Source organism: Crocuta crocuta, unplaced genomic scaffold (genome assembly GCF_008692635.1).
Source record: "Crocuta crocuta isolate KB4526 unplaced genomic scaffold, BGI_CrCroc_1.0 scaffold345, whole genome shotgun sequence".
Classification (NCBI taxonomy): domain Eukaryota; kingdom Metazoa; phylum Chordata; class Mammalia; order Carnivora; family Hyaenidae; genus Crocuta; species Crocuta crocuta.
The window spans coordinates 2936832-2948755 of NW_027527574.1; the positions used below are offsets into that span (position 1 = coordinate 2936832).

An 11924-nucleotide genomic window follows, 5' to 3' on the forward strand; every position below is an offset into this window, starting at 1 on the left:
GAAGCTCCTAGATAAGTGGATTAAGAATACATCTTCTTGGGGACACCTGGTTGGCTCCGTCAGTTAAGCATCCGACTTCGGCTTGTCATGATCTCACAGTTCGTGGGTTCGAGCCCCACATTGGGCTCCGTGCTGAGCCTGGAGTCTGCTTCAGATTCTGTGTCTCCCTCTCTCTCTCTCTTGCTCACGCTGTCTCTCTCTCTCTCTCTCTCTCCTAGAAATAAATAAAACTATTAAAAATAAATAAATAAATAAATAAATAAATAAATAAATAAATAACCTTTAATAGAATAAGAGGCAAAACTCCTGATTCCCATTTGATTACTTGAAAATTGTCATTATTGCAACAGTACACATTTAAACTATCACATTGGAATCCTAAATCTCAAACTCAACATAGTGATTAAATATCAGCAGAAAAATAAATATGAGTTGAGAACTAAAGTTGTTTTTTCTTCCGCAACATGAAGAGAGTATATATACAACTGACATCAAGAACAGGCTAACCAGAGACTGAACAGATGCAAACAGGACGCCAAGCAAAGTTCAGCTTTCTGCCAAAGGTTTTCCCCAAGAGGTGAGTAACATTTTCCATAAGTCTAAGGAAACTGCAGAATTGGTTTGGTAATGAAATACTCTTAGCCACTTTTTAATGTATGATTTAACATTTCTGTTCTCTACTGAATAGGATAGGTTTATTAATTACATCAGAGGGAAACCCATATTTATTATTCAATGAAAAGATAACAGTATTTTAATTTACTTGAGAAAGTTTTAGCATATGTAAAAATGAAAACACACATTTTTAAACTGATTATTGATAGGGTAAGACTATTAATACAATTGTAGTATAATGCTGCAAGATTAAAGTTAAATATAAAGTTTTCAGGCAGAAGCACATTGTATTACGTGATGGTAATTGCAAAGCATTATAATTTAAAAAGCTACATAATTTTCATAAAAGCTACATAAATTAGACCACTTCATCATTGGAAGGTTAGATAGTCATATAAAGGAAGTTGATTTTTTAGAATATCTTCTGTTCAATTGTTCATAGGTACATCATACATGATTCTCAAACAACAGAAAAATGTAGCCTATCAGTAATACCTATTTTTGTCTTTGAGTCATCATCAGTTATCTTCTCTTATTATTGGTACTCAATGTTTATAAACAGAAACCAAAAAGCTGTGTTTACTGTTTTTATTTTACTAGATTATTTCCATAGATTAGAAAAGCAATCAAACCAAGTCATCAGAAATATAGAAATCCTGCAAAATTGTTGTGAATCAGGCAGTAATGCAGCTGACTGGCCCCCAAAGTGTCCAGGGAAGCAAAAGCTTTCAGAAGTTTTCAACCATGACATAAAAGTAGGTTCCACACTTGGCCCTGTACATTTCAACACTGGAGCAATGTTCACATGCTGTAGACTATCCTACAAAGATACATAAATTGTCTGTATCCTTGACTGGGCACCTGTGACTTTGGAAAATTAAATTTCACATTCATTATTTATGAGGTCAGCACAAATCCCTTGATGGAATTTCAGCCTAATTAGGAAGTATTAAGACAGGTGTGGATGTCCTAACTAGTTCACATAAATGCTCCACTGGTATAGAAAATAGTAAAAAGTAGGTAGCTACCGTCTGACTATGGACAAATCATGAATCCACAGTATTTATATCCAAGATCATCTGCAGAAACTCAAATTTGTTTTTCTGTTGTAGTTTTGAGTTGTAAGTGTTCAGGATACCTTGAAGCTTCTTCCATGCCAAAGGGAGCAGGAGGCAGGAGACCAGATACCTTCCTTCTTTTACTCTTTGCCTTTAGGCACCTCGTCCCCCATCGACTATCATCAGTTCTTTTACTTTACTTCCCCTTGTGCCTCTTTGCTCTAATTCCACCAGCTTCTAACCTGCTCCCTCTATTCATTCCTGCTTCCTATCTATAAAATCAGGCAAATCTAAAGATTATTTTAAGTAAAACTCATTTGGGGGTGCCTCAGTGGCTCAATCAGTTAAGTGTCTGACTCTTGGCTACGATTCTCTCTCTCTTCCTCTCTCTCTGGCCCTCCCCCTTGCACTGTCTCAGTCTCTCTCAAAATAAATAAATTAATTAAAACTTTAAGCAAAACTCACTTAAAACATATATTGTTTGAGGGTGCTTCGGTGGCTCAGTCGGTTCAGCATATGACGCTTGATTTCAGCTCAGGTCATGATCTCACCGTTTGTGAGTTTGAGCCCTGTATCGAACTCTGTCAGCACAAAGCCTGTTTGTTATTCTCAGTCTGTCTCTCTCTTTCTCTCCCCCCCCCATCCCCTGCTGGCACTCTCTCTCAAAATAAATAAATAAACATTTTTTAAAAATATATACTGTTTTGGGGCACCTGGGTGGCTGTCGGTTACGCACCCCACTTCGGTTCAGAACATGACCTCACAGTTTGTGAATTCAAGTCCCACGTTGAGCTCTGTGCTGACAGCTCAGAGCCTGGGGCCTCCTTCAGATTCTGTGTCTCCCCCTCTCTCTGCCCCCCCGTTCATGCTCTGTCTGTCTCTCAATAATAAATAAAAACATTAAACATTTTTTAAATAAATATATACTGTTTTAAATATGAATGTTATATACAGGTTTTAGTTTTTCTACTTTTACCAGAACACAAATTTGCCACCAGAAAATTTTCACATGTTTTGTTATAATACTTCATTGGTTAGTTGGTTTTAAGACTCAGTCATTCAGCAAGTATTCGCTGGATCTGTCCAATATTCAGTCCACAACAGAATTTATAAGGGATCAAGGACAGGAGGGTGGGGAGTGGGCAGAAGATACTTAAACCTGCTTTCATTTCCCCTAAAATTCTTTAAAAAAAAAAAAGGGCAAAGCATAAGCATTTAAATGACAACATTATGTTCAAAATGTGTGTTACTAGTGAGGCAGGATGGCAGCCTGAACACAAACACTTACCTTTCTCCCTTTCAAATAAGACTGAAATGAATCTGCAAATCCAGAAAAAGGAATGTAATAGCAAAAAGTGAATGAGGAAGGAAGGCAGAATGGACAGTAAGTTCCAAGTGGTCTACAGTGTTTAATGAATTGGGAGAAGACAGGTTACAAATGGGATTATTGGTGTGACAATATGTGTGAAGACAGAGCATGGGACAGCAGATGAGGGCTGCACATAAAGTAGGTCGAGTTTGCCTGAGAAGACCCAGAAAAGTTCCAACAACACAACCTTGAGGGATGGAAAGCAAAAATAGGTTGTACAGCAATACTGAGGGTATTTGAATAAAGGGCTAACTACTGAACAGCTGGCTAAGTCCTTCTCACTTTCACTTTCTGACAACTGGCAGAAATACCATATAACACAGCCTATCCCTAAAGAATTTAGATTTTTTTTCTTTGAAGGCTTACATTCCAAAGGACAGCATCAGACTGTCTGTTACACAGCACACATCTTAAATTCAGGCCTATCTACCAGTCAACATGCCTACTCAAGTATACATGGTTTTTACTCAGGGGAACATAGAAATATACAATGGCAAAGGAAAGCTGCACCAGCGAGTTATGCTAATAAAACTTCCCAGTTAACAAGTAAGAATGATCAATGATACATCACCAGACTTAAAGAAAATAAATTGCACAAGAGAAGTCTAAGAAATATTGCATCCATTTAATAAAAAATAGGCTTCTATGAGGGGAAAAAGGAGTAAATTAGAGAATAAGACTTTAAGGGAAATTAAAAATATAATTACTGAAGCATAATATGTGTGTCAGTTCTACCCAAAATGTTTTAAAAAGCATAATTATTGAAATTAAAATTCAGTGAAAGAATTATAATATAAAATCAAGAAAGCCATGGAGTAAAAAGAGATAATAAAATGTTATGACAGAAATATATATATGTAGATATTTCAAACTTTATTGTACTTTAATAAACAATATACAAGATACAATATTTTATAGTTACGAAACTTGCAAAGAGACAAGAAACTCATAATCAAGAGAAAACATACACATTTCCCTTGATGGGCTTACAACCCAATAAACCCAATATATGTTGAAAATATCCTAAGCAAAAATGCATTTAATACACCTAACCTACCAAATATAGTATCTCAGCCTAGCCTACTTTAAACATGCTCAGAGGGGAGCCTGGGTGGCTCAGTCAGTTAAGCGTCTGACTTCGGCTCAGGTCATGATCTCACAGTTTGTGGGTTTGAGCCCCACATCAGGCTCTGTGCTGACTGCCAGCCCAGAGCCTGGAGCCTGTTTCAGATTGTGTCTCCCTCCTCTCTGACCCTCCCCTGCTCATGCCATGTTTTTCTCTCAGAAATAAATAAAACATAAAAAAAAATTTTTTTAATTAAAAAAATAAAAAAACATGCTCAGAACATTTACATTAGCCTACAGTTGGGCAAAATCATCTAACACAAAGCCTATTTAATAATAAAGTGTTGGATATCTCATGTAATTTATTGAACACTATACTGAAAGAAACGGAATGGGTGTGTGGGTACAGAATGGTTATTGGGGAGCCTTGGTGGCTCAGTCAGTTAAGCGTCTGACTCTTAATCTCGGCTCAGGTCATGATCTCATGGTTCACCCCTCACCCGCTCATGTACGTGCTCTCTCTCTCTCTCTCTCCTTCTCTTTCTCTCAAAATAAATAAATAACCATTTTTAAAAAATGGTTGTAAGTGTATTGATAAGCTTATCCTCATGAACATGTGGCTGACTTGGAGCTGGACTGCCCAGAATCATGACATGGTATCATACTGCCTATCACTAGCCTGGGAAAAGATCAAAATTCAAAATCCATAGTATGGTTTCTACTGACTGTATATGGCTCCTGCATCATCATAAAGTTTTAAAAAATTATAAGTCGAAACATCAAAAGTCAGAAACCATCTATATTCAATACAAGCAAGATACAATGATTGAAAAATGAGGTATTCAGGAGACAAATGGAAACTCTAAAAAAGAACTAAAGGGAAATTCTAAAACTGAAAAATACAACATTTGAATTTTAAAAATTCTTTGGATGAACTTAACTTTTGGATTGCACACTGCAGAGGAAAGAGTACTAAGCTTGAAGAGAGGTCAGAAGTGATAAAGAATGTATGGATAACACTATTATTTTAAATGTTCACTTTTTACTCTCAAAATTGATTTGGATCTGATGATAAATCATAGCTACTATTAAATATGAAGCTTTTGCTTCTGACCTTTCAGATTTGATTTTGCCCAACTGCTATGAATGAGATCATTTATTTCTTCATAGGTAATATATTTGTAATTGAGATTAAAAACTCAAAAGTGGTAAGTGGTATCTGGACTCTAGTGTAGCTGTCAGCTTCCCATTGGTGTGATTAACCAAGAATATAAACTAGCTTCTCTTTTTCTTTTTTTAATGTTCATTTTTGAGAGAGACAGACATAGAGTGCGAGCAGGGGAGGGGCAGAGAGAGAGAGGGAGACATAGAATCCTAAGCAGGCTTCAGCCGAGCTGTGAGATCATGACCTGACCTCATCATAACTGAGCCACCCAGGCGCCCCTAAATTCACTTGCTTTTCTACTCACATAGTCTATTCTCTAAGAAGAACAAGCCCAATAATTCCTAAAATAGATTATATTTCAATTTAGACCAAACCTTAAAAAAACAGAAACACTATTTTATTTATTTTTTACAGAAACACTATTTTAAACTAAAATATTTTCAAGCTTACCAAGGACACAACTATTGCATTGTCCCTGCTACATAGTAAAACACAAAGAAAAAATGTATCTCTGAAAGAGATATTTCTTTCAATCAAAGAGTTGCTGAATTGATCTACTGAATATTTCTAATATCTCTGCTTTGCTTTTAACAATAATTAGTCTCATAACCCTGATTATTTTTTCCCTTAAGTTTAAAAGAAAAATAGTTTAAGTAATTTGTTTTCTTCTAGTTAATGGAAGTTTAATGAATAATATTTAATTGAATTAAATATACTTGTTTGCTTAAATATTAAACAATTATTTAATGAATAAGACAGAATAAGCACAATATATGTTTTATGGCATCTTTCTAATAATAGCTTGTCCATTTTTAAGGATCTATATTCTCTTTCTCAAAATATTAAAATATATATTACACAAAGCATAATGCAAATTCCAAACAAAAATACAAAGCCATTTCTCCAAAATAAGCAATAATATTAACTAAAAGGCCTTTATTATAGAAAATGAACTTGCCCACAATATTTCAAAGTTCAAAGTTTGTCATTTGCCCATTTCTCTTTCTTCATTCATCTTCTAGGTCTTAGGGCTCACCTTCTCAATCCCAGACTTCCCATACCCTCTCGTTGCTCTTTAGATGTCACATGAGCCCACGTTAGTACTCTCTGCTAAGGCTTGCCTTACATTGAAGGACTGCAGGGATGAAAATGCTCCTTTTTCTCTCTTTCTGACTCCCTCAAAACTTCCATTAACTAGAGAAAAGCAATTTAATTAAGCTAAGCCACATTGGATTATAAATGATTGATTAATAGACTACTTAACCCTCCCTGGGACATTTTTATTTTAAAAAAAGGAAACTGTAATCTAAGTGAATCTGTAATAGACAGAATTTGAAACAGTTCAAAAAAGTAGGGGGAAATATACAGGCTTCTTCCAGGTAGATATGTTTTGATAGAAGGGCCTTCTGAGGGTCCCTTAAATTATCCCTGTTGCTGGTCACCTAACTCAGCCTCAGTTCCTGACTAGGAGAATAAAGCACTGACTGAAATGCCCTTTTCCAGTTTTATAAGTGAGCAGCAAAGTGCTCTCAAAGGGAAGACATTTGACTTTGAAACAGACTTCAGAAGTTGAAGTATGGTTTATTACTCCTCCGGGTGAACTGAGAAATATAAATGCTTCTTTTAACTTGGAGTCAAAATCCCAAGAGCCATCCTTAAACACCAAATATCACTATGACAAAGGTCAAATCCTCTGTCATGTGGAAATGACCCTACAGATACTGTTTTTAGATTAATCACATGTTTTTTAACTTTTAATTGGAGGATGAGCATGAGCACCAGAAATATGTGATATAACCACATATTATGGAGACATAAATGAGAATATAATAGCAAAGGAGCCTCTACAAACTTCAAGGTAAAGTTCAGCCTCTCACCTCATCAATCATACCTTCTAGATCATCTATACACGCGCGCGCGCACACACACACACACACACACACATTCAGTGACGGTAAAATTCCAACTTCCCAAGTATTATTTACAGGGTATCCTCTTAAAATTTAGCTAAATATCACCTAAACACTTTGGAATAACATTGATAATAAAACTGCTAACATGTCTTTATTGTTGACAAAATAGGTTAGAAGTAATTACAAGACTCTTTTTGCTTTAACAGTGTATTTTGTTCCTGCTTTAACCCTGGTATAAAATACAAAGAAAAGGAACTGTTTACTTCTTGCCTCTAGTTTGATCTATGTAAATTGAAGCTGATCTTCCACTCTAGCTAATTATAAATCTTGCCCTCCCTTACGACAAGATGACTACACAGACCTCTGTGGTCATGACAAAAGTCATTAGCATTTTACTTTGTTGCAATGGTTGTAAAAATCAACAATTTGACCCTAATGAGTCAACTGCATTAGTATCTCAAGGATCCTTTTTGTAGAAATGTCAGGCTATACCTATACCTACTCTTTGGTGAACTTTTTCACTGCATTAAAATAAGTACTTAGCTCCTGGTGAACTTTTTCACTGCATAAAAACATTATACTTTGTCTTAATTTTCAAAATTCACTTGGTTGGCTCAATAGAAAACTCCCATACAGGAAAGACATATTTGCAACATCTATACCCCAAACAATGAAAGTTTAATTGATATTTTTTCCTTTTAGCTCTACAAGTAAATTCCTCTTCACAGCTAAGTAAACCTTCTACACCAAACTCTGTGCACCATTAATTTAAAATGTGCCTTCTGAAAACTTCTCATCAAAGGTACATTTTGAATAGGGTGCTCCAAGGTAAGATAGCTTATTTAACAAATATATCTAATTTGGCCTATTTTTAAAAGACATGAACCCACAAGAAGGGGAAGAACAGGAGTGAAAGCAATAGCAGCTTAGTTTTGGAAGGCAGAGAGCCGGTACACACCCAGACCCAAGAAAGTTCAATCTTAAGGGGACAATGAGAAAAGCCAACAACTAGTTCACAACAGATTATTCACAATGTTCAGCAAATGATAGTACCAGTTTCTCTACAACTGAGGATAATATGGGGTAGTAGGCAGGTAGAAACCTAAAATAAGTATGATTGGATAAAAGCGGTTTGAAAAGTAGTTAGATACCTATATGCCTTACCCTATTCCACTTTCCTGAGTAATGATCCTCACCCCTGTCCACTTTCCCCTCCACCACTTCCACTGAGGTCTGGAAAGATCATAAAAGAAGATCTTTACATTAGGGGAATCCCAGTAACTGAGGACAGGGGAAACTTACTGAAAACAAAGAGATTAAGTAACTGTGCATATAGGATGCAAGGTACTGAGACATCTTCCTTCCACCCCCACACTCCCTTTTTTTAGTGCCAGAAGACTGACAGCTAGAATTTTTCCCCTCCAGAAAGGATATTGGAACACATTTCTCTAGGGAGTTTGATCAACTCAATCAATGGCCTACCTCCATCTCCCACAGTAAAGCTTAAATTTGACATTGCTAAAATGTTCAGAGCTTCCAGAAAGCTTTTCAGCCCCCATTTAGGGAAGACAGACCAAAACAAACATCTTATTTAAGAAGTAACTTGTGTAAATTTTAGGGAGGGGGCAAGATGGCGGAGAAGTAAGGAGCTCCGTACTTGCACTCGCGCCCATACATCACACAGAAAAGANGTATGATGCAGAGGCTATTCAGGGGGAAAAAAAAAAACTTTTTAAAAAATATCAGAACAATAAGTCAAAATATCTCATCCATGATACAAAAGACTAAATTATCACAAATAAGAAACATTCAAAGAACAACCATAAAAAGAACTTTTAGAAACTAAAAAGCAGGATCTCAAAATCAGTATAAGGGTTAGAAGATAAAATTGAAGCAATCACCCAGGATCAAAAGGATAAAAAGATGTCAAAAAGAGAGAGAGAAAAAAAAAAGATACAAAGTTAGACTAGGAAGTCAACAACTATAAAGCAGAATTTCCAGGAAGACAAAACAGAGAAGAGAAAATCATCAACAAAGTAATTCAAGAATTTTTCATCTCTTCAACCAGAACAACTGAAGTCTGAGAAAGAATTGACCTGTGTGCCCTTTAGTGCTGCTTCTCCATGTTTAATTTTGTGTAGGAAACAAATCCAAATACCAGCAAATATCAAAGCCAAATAGAATATTCTTCACTTAAAGTCTTAGAAACTTATTTGATTCATCTCTATACTGAGCTGGAGAGCAAACTGATCCACCTCTCAATAAGGAATACCATTAAAGAACTCTCATTGGTCAGTCTTCAATAATGTTCTTCTCTCCCTAGAAAAACAAAGAAACCAGCAGGTGGCAAATTTATTATTCCAGAGTCTTTAGCACAGATTGCCTGTTGGATTTTCTCATAATCTGACAACTACAAAATCTGCTCTGACCCATTTAGAACCCCAAAGCTTCATTACAAACTCCCAAAAATCGGAAATCTGCAATTCATTAGGAACATGCTGGGATCCAGGGCCTCATGAAGGAGTTGCCTATATTGAAGGAGGCAGTTGAAAAGAGTCTTCTGAATTCTTTCATATTTCTAAAATAAACAGGAGACTCTCTGGATAAGCTTAAGATATAGAAAATCAAATAGAGCTTAGATCCTAGGTTTTTTAATACTCATCAGAATAAAATGTTTTGCACACTACCCAAACTTCTCAAATACAGAGAATTATGTTTAAAAATTGCAAGGCTATTTCAGAGTCTGTGTTTCCCTCTCTCTCTGACTCTCCCCTGCTCACGCTGTCTCTCTCTCTCCTAGAAATAAATAAAAATATTAAAAAAAAAAATTGCAAGGCATTCCAAGAGGAAATACTGAAGAGCAAATTTCCATGAGATACTAATCAAGGCATTTCACTCCAAAATAGTTTATGTTGGGGCGCCTCAGTGGCTCAGTCGGTTAGACGTCCGACTTCAGCTCGGGTCATGATCTCGCGGTTCGTGGGTTCGAGCCCCGTGTCAGACTCTGTACTGACAGCTAGCTCAGAGCCTGGAGCCTGCTTGTGATTCTGTATCTCCCTCTTTCCCTGACCTTCCCCTGCTCATGCTGTCTGTCTCTCTCTCTCTCAAAAAAATAAATAAAACATTAAAAATTTTTTTAACAATAATAGTTTATGTTGATATTTCCATATCAAAAATCATATTAAAAGCTTATAACTTCTACCCCTTGAAAACATATAATTGGCTATGCTGTACTGGAAACAGTTCTAGGAAATGATCATCTCATCACTAGAATTGTATTCACAACCTGTTTGGAAAGAACCACCAAGTCTCTATATCAAGCTAATTGTTACATAATATTTTTAGTATGTTTTTAGAACTACATGATAGCTTTTTTCATAACAAATCACAAATATCCACCAGATGTCCAGAATGATTCCTAGTTATTCTAATAATCACTTATTCACCTCTGTTCCACCACACTTAGTAACAGTTGAGAATAATTTCTCTGACCTATGTCTTTGGTCTAACATTAGCATTTGACACAATGGACAGAGGCTATTAATAGTAAAAAAAAAAAAAAAAAAAGTATAATTCTCACATAGATTCTGTACATTACCACTTTCAAATCTAAATCACATTATTACAGTTAAACTCTGAGATTTTTCTCATGCCCCATTCAATACACATCTTTTAAGAAATTAAATATGTCTGTGTCCAAGTACACAAAAAAATCTATATCTAAACAACACGGATTGTTTAGTAATGGGATTGATTTTTAGAGGAAAGCAACAAAAACAATGGAAGTGTCCTACTCTGAAAATGGCATAATTTTTTGATCTCTGTTGACATCAGTTGTAATAGTTCAGCGTTGACACTAAATATATTTAATTTGGCACAATTATTCAACTTTTAAGTGAAAAAAATTAAGTACCTCTAATAAGTGAGTCAATTCACAAAGCTACATGGGGATATAGCTTCTACTTGAATTGGCATGAAGATGCAATACTACCTATAATCAGACACTGGCCAGAGGCCTTAATTGTCTTCATATACAATTTTTCCTTCTGACACCTACGGAAGGAAAGGCTTTCCATCCTATATGGCACAAAACTCTGAGAGCTAACAGACAACATGTTTCCATCTTATAAAACAGAAAACAATGTTGACAATATATCTTAACATCTCTAAGCAAAAATCTCTATCAATATAATTTTGTCAAATCCTAAAATAAAAGGTATTTCTTTGGACAAACTCTGTGACCAAAAATAAGTGGTTTTAAAAAAGTTTTTTTTTAAAGACAGATAATGAATACAACTTAACTCAATTGATACTGCTTAATAACTTACCTTTTGCCTTAGTGCCAATGAAACTTCTACAGACTAATTCATTGCCCAAAGTTATAATGATCTCTGTGGCTTGACAGTACCTAACCCCTGTATTTTTCCTTTATTCTTTACTTAATTTATAATTATCCACCTTTAAAATTTTTGTTTAAAATTTTTAAAACCAATTTCAAATAAGTCATAAATAATGGAACTAATTTTCTAGATCCCTGACAACCCTGTGATTATTTCCTACTTCTCATATATGTCTGTCTTCATTAGATACCCGAAGAATTCTAGAATCAGAATATTTCTTTGTAATCTACTAGATGATAATTGGCTGTTACTAAAGAACTACTTATTACACCAAGGTGAGCCTTTCTATTCCAGGCAAGAATACAGGCTAACCTCCTTTGTGGAGAATACCAAATCTGA

At 35.4% G+C, this 11924-nt stretch overlaps 1 protein-coding gene across 3 annotated transcripts in view; it reads right to left on the reverse strand.

Moving 5' to 3' along the window:
• The window catches only part of IQCM (IQ motif containing M), a 503262-nt gene extending 491625 nt beyond the window's left edge, over positions 1-11637 (reverse strand). For all 3 annotated transcript variants that reach the window (XR_013336742.1, XM_077770736.1, XM_077770746.1), the window contains exon 1: positions 11514-11637. The gene's annotated coding sequence lies outside the window, so the exon portion shown is untranslated. The remainder of the gene's footprint in view (positions 1-11513) is intronic.
• Between the last annotated feature and the right edge of the window lie 287 nt (positions 11638-11924).